Source organism: Anthonomus grandis, chromosome 11 (assembly GCF_022605725.1).
Source record: "Anthonomus grandis grandis chromosome 11, icAntGran1.3, whole genome shotgun sequence".
NCBI classification, from domain to species: domain Eukaryota; kingdom Metazoa; phylum Arthropoda; class Insecta; order Coleoptera; family Curculionidae; genus Anthonomus; species Anthonomus grandis.
This window is the reverse complement of record NC_065556.1, coordinates 6,360,304-6,375,179: the sequence shown is the minus strand read 5'-3', so window position 1 is coordinate 6,375,179 and position 14,876 is coordinate 6,360,304. Positions and strand designations below refer to the sequence as shown.

At 33.0% G+C, this 14,876-nt stretch overlaps 1 protein-coding gene and 1 non-coding gene across 2 annotated transcripts in view; one reads left to right on the top strand and one right to left on the bottom strand.

Moving 5' to 3' along the window:
- The window catches only part of LOC126742453 (uncharacterized), a 1,408,556-nt gene that overhangs the window by 200,442 nt on the left and 1,193,238 nt on the right, over positions 1-14,876 (bottom strand). The gene's annotated exons all lie outside the window — the stretch shown is intronic.
- On the top strand, positions 9,349-9,422 carry Trnan-guu (transfer RNA asparagine (anticodon GUU)). The gene has a single exon. It is a non-coding gene; the product is annotated as a tRNA-Asn (tRNA).

Genomic DNA, 14,876 nt, shown 5'->3' with positions numbered 1-14,876 from the left:
TATGTTTCTGGTAAATATTTTTGCCAAAAAAGTAAATTATTATATCTTGAGATCAATAACAAATATTGCATCTTTCTTTTATTTTACAAATCCTTCTTCGATTTTCGTTTCTTCTTAAAAATTACTACTTTCTGTTTTTCTTTAATTTTTCTTAGAATTGATGAAGCTCGTTTCTGTCTATTTTTATCAAATGAAATAATTTGCTAACTCCTAATATGTAGGATACAGGGTCGGTTAAAGTAGCTTTAAAGTAGCATGTTTGTAGGATTTTTTTTCTGTTGAATAAATGGTGAAAACTTGAAAGATTCTCAAAAAATTGAACATCAAGTTTTCAAGAAAATATGAAAATGTACTTAAATAAAATGTCCTCTGTATACTTTTATTAGTCAAAATAATAATTTTTCTAATAAAAAAGTTTATTTACACTAATAGCCTAATTCTAAAAATACCCAAGTTTATAGTGATATTAATATTTTTAACAAACTTTGGCAAGTTGGCTATGAAATATAAAAATAACATGATATAAACCTACAAAACTTACAATAAATGAGCAAAAAAAATCGCCAACTTATTTAATATATTTCTGAGTACACTTAGGCACGTGTCTTGTATCTTTTAACCTGGATTTTCGATCTATTGACCCAATTATTTGTCTAATACGTTTTTAAACTTCATTAACGACTCTGTATTTCTTTATACACTTCATTCCTTTAAAACCCCAAAACTAAAAATTAAGAAGGGTTAGGTTTGGTGACTTTGGTGACTAGCGCCCCAGATATCATGAGGTCAACATATCTCCTTCAGGACATAGTGCCATCATAAAACACCGGTCCTATTATTTAGCTTTTTATTAATCGGCACCAAACCTTTATACTTAATTAATTTTAAGGGTTGCTGGAATTAGTACGAAAAATATTTCCTTGGGACCAAAAGTATTCATTTTTAAGGCTAAACATAATATCATTTTTATTTAAAAAATTAGTTTTGTCACTCCAAATTACACAATTTAAAAGATTATCATCTGCTTCATATGCATTACGTAACCAGTGGCGAAAAGTAGGTCTTCTTTCGTTATCAGATTACAATGTTTGTACTGGTCGATACCTGTATGGCACAAATGTATATTTGTTTAAGATCCACCATATTGTTTCTAATCTTACACCGTAAGCTCTTGCTAAATCTCTGGTTAAATTTTCCATATTAGCTTCAAAGTATGCCAAAATAGAAAATTCAACATCCTCGCTTACTCGTTTTAAACCCGTTTTCGTTACTTCTAAATTTTCTAAAGAGAATTAAATTTTTTTTTCGGTTTGGCAAGTTATTAGTCTGAAATCTTTGTCAGTACTCCTCTATGATTTCTATTGGCAGTACTATTTGTTTGGCATATATGGTACCATTCTAACGTATCACATTTTTTAATATGCGAAAGGGGCCTTTTACTAATATAGATTTGAAAAGTTAGTAGGAGAAGTCTTTTCTCCACAAATAAAATGCTAAACCTCTAATTTTAGGAGTGATGCATTTCGGCAAGTGTTCTTGCCATCATCAGACTCTAAAATATATGTTATTTAAAACCACCTTATCTCATCGTCCCCAATATAAACAGTAAAAGTGCGGACGCTGAAGATTTTGTTAACGCGGCAATTTTTAAAAAGAAAAGGCAGTCTGATTTCGGTCGCAACATAAAAGGCTGTATTTCGCATATTTTTAATGAATAAATCGAGGTTTTTAGAACATTTTGTGTGTTATTTGTGTTGAAATTATCTACAACAAATCGTAAATGCTAACATCAGAAGTGGGATAGCTCCTAGTGAAGCCGATCACAGAAGAAAAGGACCTAAAAAGTGATTTTTTTTTGTGCGTGTTTAAAAATGGCTGACGAGGAACAACGCGAAAGTTGTGAGAGTGACCGGGCGGGTACGAGTAGCTCAGCCATTATCGGTGGTAGTGATAGTGCATCAATGAACAATCAGATGATGTTGATGTTTAAAATGCAGCAAGAAAGTAACAGTAATTTTCAAAGTCAAATAATGCAAATTTTATCCACCATGGCCAACGCCCAAGCTACGCAAGCTGAAGCGGCGCTACAGTCGTCTGTGGAACAAGCGCATGTGCAATCTGTTGCTGTGGTTGGTCCCGGTCCTGAAGTTATGGCAGCAGCGGCATCATCGCAAATTTGCTTAACTATTTTTGATCCTGATGACACGCCGTTCACAATGGTCGAGTGGATGGATGACGTAAGCAGAATTCAAGCCAAGTTGCGAATTTCTGATACGGTAACTGTTTTGAAAGCTGGTCACGCTCTTCGAGGTCGTGCAGCTCAATTTTATCGTCATTGGAAGCCAATTGTTAGAGATTGGGCATCTTTTAGGCGAGATTTTGAGGTAGCATTTCCAGAACAAGGCACGCCAGCTACTCAATTACGTGCCTGTCTAGCAATTATGAGCAACAATTTTGACTCGCTATTTGAGTATGAAAATGCTAAGTTGTCAGCTATAAGACGGTTTTATGCTGATTTTCCTTGGAGGATAGTGCTGAGTTTAGTAGAGCATGATATTCAAAGTGCTGAGGTGAAAAATCGAATTTGCTTGCAGAGTCCCGAGTGCGATGCGGATCTGTTAAAGTTGTTAGTTGTCTGCGATGCTGCAAAACTAAGCGAGGTAAATCGAGTGAGAGAGTCACGAAAACGGCCAAACAATTCTCGTGAAGATCACCCCGCTTTTCACGGAAAGTGTCGACAATGTCATCGATTTGGACATAAACAGATAGACTGTAAACAAGGTACAGTGTCTAACATGGAAAAGCCTCTTCCTGGCCCTTCTGGAGCAAATATAAACTATCCATCAAGAGATCAGACAAAAACTGTAAAGTTAAACACATGTACATATTGCCAAAAGAAAGGACACTCAGAAGACACTTGTTACAAGAAAAATGGGTTTCCAAAACGAGTAATGCTGTCACAAAATACTCGGTTTGTGCAATCTCCACCCTTAGCTACACTTACAAATGACAGCACTATAACTTCGATTTCCTATTTGGTAGACACTGGGGCAGACGTACCAATTTTGCATGAAAAAGTGGTAAAGAAACTAAATTTAAAAATTCAACCAAGTAATCAATGTTTGGCTGGTATCGGAAAGTCTATTATGAAGGCTATCGGTCGCAGCACTGCTATAATGTTTACACCAACGATGACGTTAGAAATGGACTTTCTTGTTGTCCCAGATGGATCTATCCCTGGGGGTGACGTTGATGCTTTAATTGGTTTGGATGTTCTTAAACGGCCAGGTGTTAAAGTGGAGGTAAATGAAAATTGTGTAGATATTGTGTATGATCCTCTTAGCATGTCCAGGATTTGTACTGTACGCACATTTGATGGAAGTAGATACAAGACTATGTGTGGATTACAGAGAGGTAAATAAACAAGTAGTGCGGAATAATTACCCATTGCCTCGCATACAAGACCAAATAGATGCACTTAGTAAGGCCAAATATTTTTGCACTCTTGACATGAAGTCGGGGTTTTACCAAATTGAAGTTGAAGAAAAATCCAAACATATTACTGCTTTTGTGACCCCGGATGGATTGTATGAGTATACCCGCATGCCTTTTGGTTTTGTTACTTCGCCGCCTACTTATCAGAAAGCAATTGATAAGGCTCTAGGACTATTAAAAGATGATATCGCATTTGTCTACATTGACGATGTTTTATGCCCAGCGCGCACTATTGAGGAAGGTTTTAATAACTTACGACTGGTTGTTGACACCTTATCAAAATCGGGATTTGTGCTGAACTTGGAAAAATGCAGTTTTTTTTAAAACGTCTGTCGAATATCTAGGCGTTATCATTGAAGGCGGTACTGTAAAGCCAAGTAACCGAAAAGTTGATGCGCTTGCAGAGACTATTGCTCCTGTCGATGTAAAGGGTGTTAGGCAGTTCTTAGGGTTCTACGTTTTGTAAAAGGATTTGCCAGTTTAACTGCACCAATTTCCGCACTGTTGCGTAAAGGACAACCTTTTAAGTGGACAAGTGAGTGCGAAAATGTGCGTTTAGACTTAATAAAACGACTAACAGAATACCCAATTTTAAATATTTTTAATTCTGACTTCTATACGGAATTACACACGGACGCGAGTTTCATAGGGTTAAGTGCTGTATTAATGCAAAAAGACTTGGATAATATTTTGCATCCGGTAGCCTATTACAGTAGACGCACTACTGATTGTGAATCGCGTTACCACTCCTATGACTTAGAGACTCTGGCTATTGTAGAAGCAACCCAGTATTTTCGTGCGTATTTGTATGGTATAAAGTTTACAATTTATACTGACTGTAATTCTGTGCGCGCTACGGCTTTAAAAAAAGAATTACACCCTCCTGTGGCCAGGTGGTGGATCAAGTTACAAGACTTTAATTTTGAAATCGAATATCGGCAAGGCTGTAGAATGGCTCATGTGGACTATCTTAGCCGAAATAGAGTTTCAGTGGCGCGCAGTACGGGTCCAAATAAGGCAAATAAAACAATCGGGGATTATCAAAAAGAAGACGCATTTTGTCAGGCTATAGTAGACAAAACGCAAAGTTTGTCGGGCTACTCAGTGAAGGACGGTTTGGTATTTTTATGTAGTCCGAGTGATGGAATTAATCGGTGTTTCGTTCCAATCGCGGCGCGACTGGATATAAGGCGCTTATACCATGATGAATCATCTCATATAGGTGCTGACAAAATGTTGTTAAAGTTACGGGAAGATTTGGCATGGCCGCGCATGGGCAGAACAGTGCGGAAATACCTGGCCAACTGTAGATCTTGTGTTTTGGGATAATCCTCAAGTGGTAAAAAAAGTGGCATGTCTCAGCAAAAATCTAAGCCGTTGACCAAAATGGATACATGGCATATCGACCATGCTGGGCCATTAGTAAAATCAAATCGGTGCAACCAGATATTAGTGATAATAGATGCGTTCACGAAATTTGTCCGTTTTTGTCCGATAAAGCAGAAAACAACAGAATGTAGCATCAAAGCCCTAAGTGAAGTGTTTCATGAGTTAGGAGCACCAAAACGTATAATAGCAGATCGAGGTACTGCTTTTCTGTCTGGCAAATTTAAAGACTTTTTAGAAGAATGAAAAATTATATTTAAAATTATATATTAAATTTAGAATTAAAAGAGAAGTTCTCGGGTGTATAATAAACAATCTTCTGGTTGGATGCTTGGAAATAGGTTAGAAACATCGAAGGAAACAAGTAATGAGTTAGGGGGTATTTCTGTTTTTATTAAATTTTTGGTAAGTCCATATGAGTTTTTTTATTGAGAAAGGGTTAAAGAAATTGGTGAGTTGAGGGAGGATAGACGTCAACCAGGAGGAAAGTTTTGAGGCAGGAGAATCAATATAGAAAACTACGGGTCTCACAGGATAGTTTTGTTTATGTATTTTAGGTAGACAATAAAGAAGTGGAGTAATCGGATTCATTGGAAGGAGTTTGAAAGGTGAAGTACAAAAATGATCGAAGGTAGCTGTACAGCTTTTAAATAACTGGTTGAGGTGAAGAATAAATTTAGAAGTAGGATCGTAAGGCAAAATCTGAAAATCATAACTGTTAAAAAAGTCACTGACTTTATTGTAATATTCAGTTCAGCTGGGCATAAGTACGATGCAGTTACCCTTATCGGCTTTTGTTAGAATAAGGTCATTTTCGTTGTTTTTAACTTTAAGATTATTGCGTTTGTTTATGAGTTGACCTGGGGAGTCTTTACGATTTTCATTTATTTCTTTTGAATTTAGAAATTTGTTAACCTTCAAAGAGATGTCAGCTCTAACTAGATCTGGATTAACTAAGTTGGTGGACTTCAACACTTTTTCACAGTCTATCAGAGTTTGCTCAGGCACCGCTTGTCTATCAGAATGGTCAAAGTTGAATTTGTTTATTTATTTACACCCTATAACACTACAGTCCAATGGTTCTCTCTCACTCGCTCCCAGTATTCGTAGAAATCTACTAATCTCATATTGTTCAATTTTGTTATAATTTTAACTGTTTACTAGATGTCGTGCAATGTACCATTTAAGTATTGTTTGTTATTCTTTAGAATTTGTGTATGTGTTAAGTAACTCAGTAAGTATTTTACAATTTCATAATTTTATCTGTATTTTTTATATCACCTGTCAAGAAAAAAAATTTCGTATATATTTTTGAACTGTTTGTAATAAATTTTAGAGGCTGATGGTGGCGAGAACACTTGCCGAAATGCATCACTCCTGAAATTAGACTTCCGCTACTAACTTTTCAATATTATATTGACTCCACTTCAGAATGGACTTTTTCCTTAATATAATATAGATTTTATAAGCATCACAAATTTTGCTAACGTGTAACTATTAGTATTCATTTATTTTATTAGATTTTTGTAGCTACTGCCACTTAATTATTAAAACAATGTTTTTTTTTTATTTCAAAGCCAACTTGCTTAAATTTGGCAAAACTATTACTATCGATATAACTTGTGATTTTTAGCTTTTAACTATCATTTTTTTATCAAGAAAATGTTTATATTTTGCTTTATGTAAAAATATACAGGGAATTTTGTTTAATAAAAGTACACATTTACATTTCTTCCAAAACGCGATATTATAATTTTTTTTGATTTCATAATCTTAATCAGTAGAAATAATCCTACTTATTTACTCATTTACCAAACCCTCTATCTGTATCTTATTGTTAAAGTATAAAAATGCGCCTGATTCGAAAGAAATTGTCTTTTTTTCTCTTAAACATTTTTGACATTCATGCACCGACACCTCTTTTCATTCATTGTTGATAACTACTGTTTTTTCCTACAATGTAGTCATTTTAACAATCTTCCATAACACTAGAAAGCGAAAACATCACGAAATATTATTCCTGGATAGAATTCAAAACTGTTCTAATGGATATTCTGTTTAAAATTTCATTTGCAATATTAAATTAATACATCTAAGACTGTAATTCTTAACCAAAAATAATTTAAAAAAAAATTATATTTTGTCAATCTAGATTCATATAATATAAAAGAAAAATTTCAATGCATGATATGCTGTGATTACGCAAAAAAATAAAATTTTTCTATATTTTAAATTTTTTTTAATATAAGAAGAACATAAAAGTAACATGTGTCAACGAAATATATTTTCGCATTACTGATTACTAGTATTTTTATTTATTCATGTTTCATCCTTTTTTCTCTTTCTCCCGATTTCAATCTGAAAATATGCAAATTACCTTATGTCAGCCCTATTCCTTTATAATAATGGTAAAATAGTGGCAGGGTCAGTGCCCAAGACCCTAATGTCCTGCCAAGTATATTATAATAGTCTTTATATAAAAGCCACATATTCTAATTGTCATTTTGTTGAAGACGTGCAAATTGTATTATGTCATTTGTATTAATCTTTCCTTGGTATCTGTGTTTTGTAGTTAAGCCAGTGGTTATTACATAAATTAAGCAAGAATATATACCAGGTTCTAATTAACAAGATAAGTTATAAATCCTTACTTATAATTATAAAAATCTAAATACGTTAATTATTCTTCTAGGTTTTGTACTATTTGATACGGATTCTGTAGTTAAAGTTGATGAGAAGAATTGAAAGTGGTTAGTTTTTGAGTACTTCATCCTGTTAGAGGGCCCCATTTTGGCCACAATTTAGGTTATATTATTGTGAGTCCCTGTATTTTAAATCTTCTACCATTTGTATACTTGCTTGCTTTGACTGTCAGTATTCTCCTTAAATTATTGGTCTCTTTCGGCACAAGCAATGAAGAAAATTCTAAATATTAAGGACGCGTTTTACGACATTTCATTCAGTTTTAATTCGTTAGTCAGTTTTTACCTTGGAAACAATTAAACGACAGAGTTAGGTTAAAGTTTTTGACGTTGCCAATAAAGTTCCTGAATTTCGTTACAATATATTAGATCTCGTATTATAGTTAAAATTGCAAACTATTGGGCTAAGCCTTAGAAATAATAGTGCCTAATTTATGAATGTCTATTTAAGAACAACTTAAAAAAATAAGTGCAAATTTTTTAAAAGTCTCTGTTTTTATTTTTAATTATGTATCACAACTCGGATAAAGCCAATAAATTTAATTATTTAACATAATTTTATAGCTGGTTAGAACATTTTCATATAGTAAAAGATAAAAAGTGAAAAAAGCACGATCGTATCCATTTAAGTTATGCAATTTTTTTCAAATTTTACTTGTAACTGGTTTTACCGTAAAGCACATATTTTGCACACTACTTTATTGCCAATATACTTTAAGTATTTTTTTAAGAAGAGGATAAAATTGAGTAAAAGTCCAACCATTTACATAAACTTAAGTTTCAAATTTATAAATTTAAAAACGTTTCTAAATTAATTTAAAATATAAAATTTAATAAACTTTTTATGAGAAATAGTTACATCCTGGCTATTCTTTAATTAGGTAGGAAAACTCAAAAGTTATTTAAGGAGTAATATTTATTTAAACGAGAATTTAATAATGCACAAATTAATTTAAAAGAATGTTCTCGCAAAATTTATTTCATCAGTTTATTAATAAATGAGGTACGCCCAAGTTTTACAAAAGTCTGTACAAAAAAAATTAAACTTTTAAAAAATTTAAATTTTTTTATAATTGAATTAAAATCAGTTTGAAAAGTTTGTAAATAAAGTGCAAAAGTATGCCATGACTTGAACTTAGTGACCAAAGACAACAAATATTTCAGCCTATCAATAACTAAATTAGTTTAAAGATGTCATAATATTGCCACAGCTTAACTACGTAATGTATTGTACGTTTTGTAGTTAAGCTGTGATATTGGCCTGTATAGGATGAAGATAAGGTTCCTTATAATTGTTAAACGGGCAATAAGGAATATTGCCACTATTATCTATTGTTAAAAAAAAACTGTTGTTTGCAGCAAACGGTAGGTAATATCGAAGAAAATGAGTTCTAGTTTTTATTACATTATCGTATGTCAATGTCAATTTTCTTTATTTTTGAGGATATTTGCACATAAAAAAAGGGCATTCTTTTATAACAATTTCTTATAAAAACCATTTTTGTAGTAGCACAAAAACTTTTTTAGTTAGTTAGTGGCCGTTTTGTCACCAATGGTCCAGAGATCAACTAAGTTTGATTTGGGAACGTAGCCTAAGAGCCACCTGAAATGTGTTAATTTTTTTTTACATCAGTATACACTAGTTCATAAGGATGCATTTAAGAGTAAAAACGTGATTCTCGGTTAAGAATATGGAGGATCATAGATCTGTGATTTCCAATATTGATTATAAAAAAAAACGGTTAATTGATTTAAGACTCCCACAGCCTCCGTGGCGCAATTGGCTAGCGCGTTCGGCTGTTAACCGAAAGGTTGGTGGTTCGAGCCCACCCGGGGGCGCAACTTTTTCTTATTTTTAATTTAACTTTTTTTTGTTAGTTGATGTCTTATATGGCATATGACTTTTTTTCGTTTACATAACAGTAAGGTGGAATTGAAGAATTGTGATCAGATTAAATAACTGGCTTTTTATTTGTGATGACTCAAAAATTAATAGTTAACAGTTTTATCGAATATAGGGGAATCCTAAACAAATTGATACTTTCGATAGTGGTTTGGTAGTAATTAGTGGCTTAACATTCCAAACATTGAAATATGGAAAACTCACAGACCCAGAGTAATTAAAAAAGCCACGCTGAAATTGAAAATAACTTGCTTTCTGGTAACTATCCTTTGAAAAAATTGGTTTTGAAAAAATCTAGCCTGATTTACATTATAACAATACAATACAAATTTAGATCAGCATAATGCATTTATTATGAGGAAATAACAAGGGATTCAAATTTGATACAAAGCTTTGATCATATAGATTTTTGTTGCATATTTTAGTAAAAAAGTTAAATAAAAAACTGAAATCGATAAAGTACCAACAACTTTAAAGTTTTTTTCTTTTTGAATACGTACATCTTAATAATATTTTTTGTTTCGCAAATAATAAGCAAGACTCAACAGGATATCAAAAATATTCTATTTAATTATTATATTCCATTTAACAAATATACTCGCTTAATATATTTTATAGTAAAAGATAGTGAGGGACTTCTGTCCATTTAAGTTATGCATCTCATTTGTTGTTATTTTTTTTAACAACAAATCAGATTTTTTTACTCTAAATTTTTTTGTTTAATATACACGTTACTTGTAATATTGCACTCTGTTTAACTGCTTTTACGAGAAAATCTAAATTTGGCATATAACCTATTCAACACCGCATAAGTATGTCCTAACCTTCTTATGACTCGACACTCATTTGATTGATAAGGAAAAATAGAAGGACTTTAATAGGCCTAACTTTACTAGTAATCAAGAAGACAAAGGATAGGTTAAAAAACCGGGCGAGTCAGTGCACTTCCAAGCTGAAACAATACCTAATAAAAAAAACAGAATATTTGAAATTGTAGACACTGCAATATGGTTTTCTCAATCCGCGTGGATAGCAGAACTTTTATTAAAGCCTTTAAATCGATGCGGTAAGATACCAGCAAGAGCTTAATCCTATATAACATAAGTGGTGTAATAAAAATAAGGTAGTTTTTTACTTCTAAAAAAAACTCAAAAAGGTGAATCATATCATTTAAAATTATATTAACAGTTGTTAAAGCTTTGTTATTTATTAGAAGAAAAATCAAAGTGATTTCTAAAGATTTCTGCTCGCGACAATGTTAACAATTTTTTGAATCAAAGGGATAGTAAAAATTAAGTGACAGTAAAACGAAGTAAAAAGATAAAGCAAAATGCATTTATACACCTCTTTATGGCAGTTTTTTTAAACGTTTATTTACAGTTTATTTTGTCAATTTTTATTGTAACCTTTTTTTTGTAATTCATATTCTACTTAAAAGTCTACTATTGAAAAAAAAATAGTCTTAGAGAAACTAGTGAAGAGGCAGAGGAACCTCTTTAGGGTTTAGCTTATCTGTATGCACAGCTGCTCAGGTAATATAGGTATTGGGGAAGCAGAGTTTCTTATAAGACTGCAATTCACCAAATTTCCAATAAGACCCAAAACCAATAACCTGCGTAGCTAAATATGTAGTTGATGCATTATTGTAGATTCTCTTACGTAGCAAGACTAAGGCAAACATACCTTTGTAAAGAGAGGTTAAGACCATATGTGTTCTAAGCGGGGTTTAAATATTTTGCCTATAAATTCCTAATATGTTTTTTTGGTTCGAGTTAGATGGCTTTCATTGTCAGCTGCCAAGATTTATTTAAGCAATATTCACTGACCATTATGTGTTTTGTTTGTTTTATAGTGGAGTGTATATAAGGTTCGGCCACTCTAACGTTAATAACACCAAGTAAATAATTAAACTTTATTTTAATAACATTTACAATTACAAGGGTCAAAATTGGTCCTACTCGGAATTTGTCCTACGTTTACGAATCCGGCCGAACGGTTAAAAACAGTGTTGTCAGAACTCTAAAATATTCTTAGCAATGTGACCGAAATTCAGTATTCAGTTCAGGGAGGGGGATACTGTGTGAAATTGAATGTGATACCAATCATACAACAACTACAACGAATAAGGCCGTTCAACCTAGAACTTATTGTTGTGTGTGTGTGTGTTGCAAAGATGAAAGGATTTGGTAATCAAAGATTTTTTGATCAAGAATTTATTAATGAAGCCAGAAGGTATGAAACTTTTAATAAAATTTAAATTTAAAATTAAATCAGTTTTATACTTATACAAATTATTATAAAATAGACAATATAATTATGAGGAAAATCGAAGTTGACCAATAAGCTCTATTTTTTTTTTAAATATACGAAACCTGATCCAACCTTGGGCCAACCTAACTCGCCCTAACTTTGTCTAATCAAATAATAACGACTGGACATCAATTTAAGCATTATTAAAATTAATTGGCTACACAACGTCCTGGTGACTTGAGTTGGCCCGAGGTTGGGTTAGGTTTTGAATAATTTAAGAAAATAGAGAATATTGGTCATAAAACTTCGATTTACCTTTTTGCCTATTTTACTTGGATCGTTACGTTATTGCCCGGCCATTATCGTTAATGTGCGATTTTTCATAATTGACCGTAACATATACACTATACAGAATACCCCATATTTCCATATAACTTAATAATACAGTTGCCGCCCGCGTGCGCCATCTAGCTATTAACAGTTGCGACACAGACAATCCATCGCATCGGTCGCTATTTAGCTGCCGAAATTCGTAAATACGGCGTTGTCAAATATAAATACCTCCTATCCTTGCTTCTATATCGAAATACAAACCCAGGATTTTCGAGGAAAACCGAACCGTTCCGATCGACCGTAGAACAAAATCTGAGTAGGACTAATTCCGCCTTCTCGTCTCTCACACTGCTGAACCGATGTCGAAATACCTGCGCGTGCGCCGCGTTTTCCGCTCACCAGTCAAATACAAAGTTCGCGAGGTTGCCAATAGTTATTTAAGGTCTGTAATCGCAAGAACTAAACATTATGTGAGGATTCGATGAGAGGAACGATCGATCGAAGATTTTTCTCCCTGGCCCAGAGTTCTCAGAGCAGCTGAGACTCCAGAGTATTTTCTTAGGTTTTTACTTGTAAGAATATTTTACCAGACTTCCGTAACATACTTTTCCGTGTAACCATATGGAATACTATTATTATGGTTTTAATATCATCTATATGTTGATACAAAAGTGTATTTAATGAGCCTCTAATTGGAATATTTTATATGTAACTGATTGATAAAGTAAAAAATAGTTTCACTATTGAATAGATTATATTTAAATATTATTAAATCAAGTCGATTATGAAATCCAAAATTATTCTTACAAGCAATTCATCTATACGTAACTAGTGTATAAGATGTAGAGAAAACAGTTATACTAATTATAGTGTATTCATTAAAGGACATTGACATATATTATAATAAGTTTTTTTGTTTCTGGCAAAATTGCTAACTAAATATATACATATATCCTGTATCCTAGGATACAAGTATAAGATCAAAAGATCACGCGTAAAACTGTTGAATGGGAAAAAGGAGGGACGCGCGCATGCTCTATACTATAACACAATGGAGCCATGTACATTGGTATTTAATAAACGGGTTTTTACTTCTGACTGATTATAAACAGTCGTTTGCTGCAAAATATATTAGAAATTGAGCAAACAAAATATATAAAATGCAGCACAGATGCATTCACAACTAAGAAACTCCGAAAAATGATACAAAGCGCATAACAAAAAATTGACTTCAAAAGATACTCAGACTAAACTCCCTTACAATAAAGTAGCACGTATGTATATTTAATATGAACCCGACTAACGACGTACCTAACTATTCCAATCTCTGCTGCCCAAGTGGATATTCAACTAATTAAGTGTGGAAGAAATTTAATGATAAGAGTATATAGGAACGAACGAGTGCGAAAAACAACGGAAATTTTTTAGGAATACTAAAGTTGATCAGTCATTACCAGATCTCCGTGTCCAGTTCGAAGAAGTGAGAAAGTCCTAACAGTCACAGCAGTTACAATTATATTAGCTCTCTCCTGATGTGCCTAATTAATTAATTAGGCCCGTAATGTTATCGGTGTAATTTTGTAGGAAGCAATAGAGGCTAAGTAATAAACCATTTTGGTTGATGCGACACCTATTTTCCGTCACGTGAATCAAACATCTTAAATTCTACGATACATGCGATGGCAACTACTGAAGTTATTTTTGTTCTAAATTCTGAAACTTCAGAAAAATATGGCATTTCACTGGATGAATGCCGTGGACAAGGTTATGACAATGAGCAAAACATAAGTGGTAAGTACAAAGCAGCTTAGGATCGTATTCAGCAAAAAAATCAATATGTACCTTATGCCCCCTGTGGAACTCACATTCTTAATTTGGTAGGAGTAGATACCGCTGAATGCTGTGTGAATGTATTAATTTTTTTTGGGGTAAATCAAAGATGTTTTAACATATTTAGTATAAGTTCGATCAATTAAAAAAATTTTAATAAATAAACACCAAATTCACTTCACTGCTTATTGGACTATGATCTGCAGTAAAAGCTTTTGCTAAAAATCTATTCAAATTGAGAAAAGCTCTTTCAAAAGTGATAGGTTTTAAGCTTACTACAGAAAATAAGCGCAAAGTCGATGGCTTTATTAAACATATAAATAAATTCGAATGTGCTGATGTCTTTCATATGGTTCAAGATTCACACAGAAATCAACTATATTAGTTTCATTTACTAGCAACGATTGGCGTCTAGGTGAAAAGCCTCATAGCTGATCTACAATCATTATGCAGTCAATGGGGTTTAATTTCAGAAGAATGTCGAACTGTTGCGAACGGTTTGACGGAGTGAGTCGGAAGAAACAACATAATAATGGAGAACTTGAGACTGAGGCAGAAAATATGACCGCCGAAGAAATTGATTTCAAAAGAAATACATTCCCTCTCATCATAGACTAAATTATCGCGAGAATAGAGGATCGCTTTACTGCAGTTAAAAACATAAACCACATTTTTTCATTTTTGTCGTTGTTTCCTAAAATCGAAAAGGAAAAACTTTGAGGACTGCAGTTTTGCTAGAAATACCCCGCTGAGATGTCGGACGTAATTGCTTGACTTGTTAAATGCCATCTCAGCCAAATATTTGAACGCTTCGTTCCCACACATCTGCATTACTTTGCGAATATTCTGCACCTTTCCAGTATTAGTTGCCAGTACCAAAAGATGTTTAAGCGTTTAATCAAGAATAAAAATATCATCATTCTTACTTAAATCAGAATCGAATATTTCAAAATTGGCAACTTTTTATTTGGAATTTA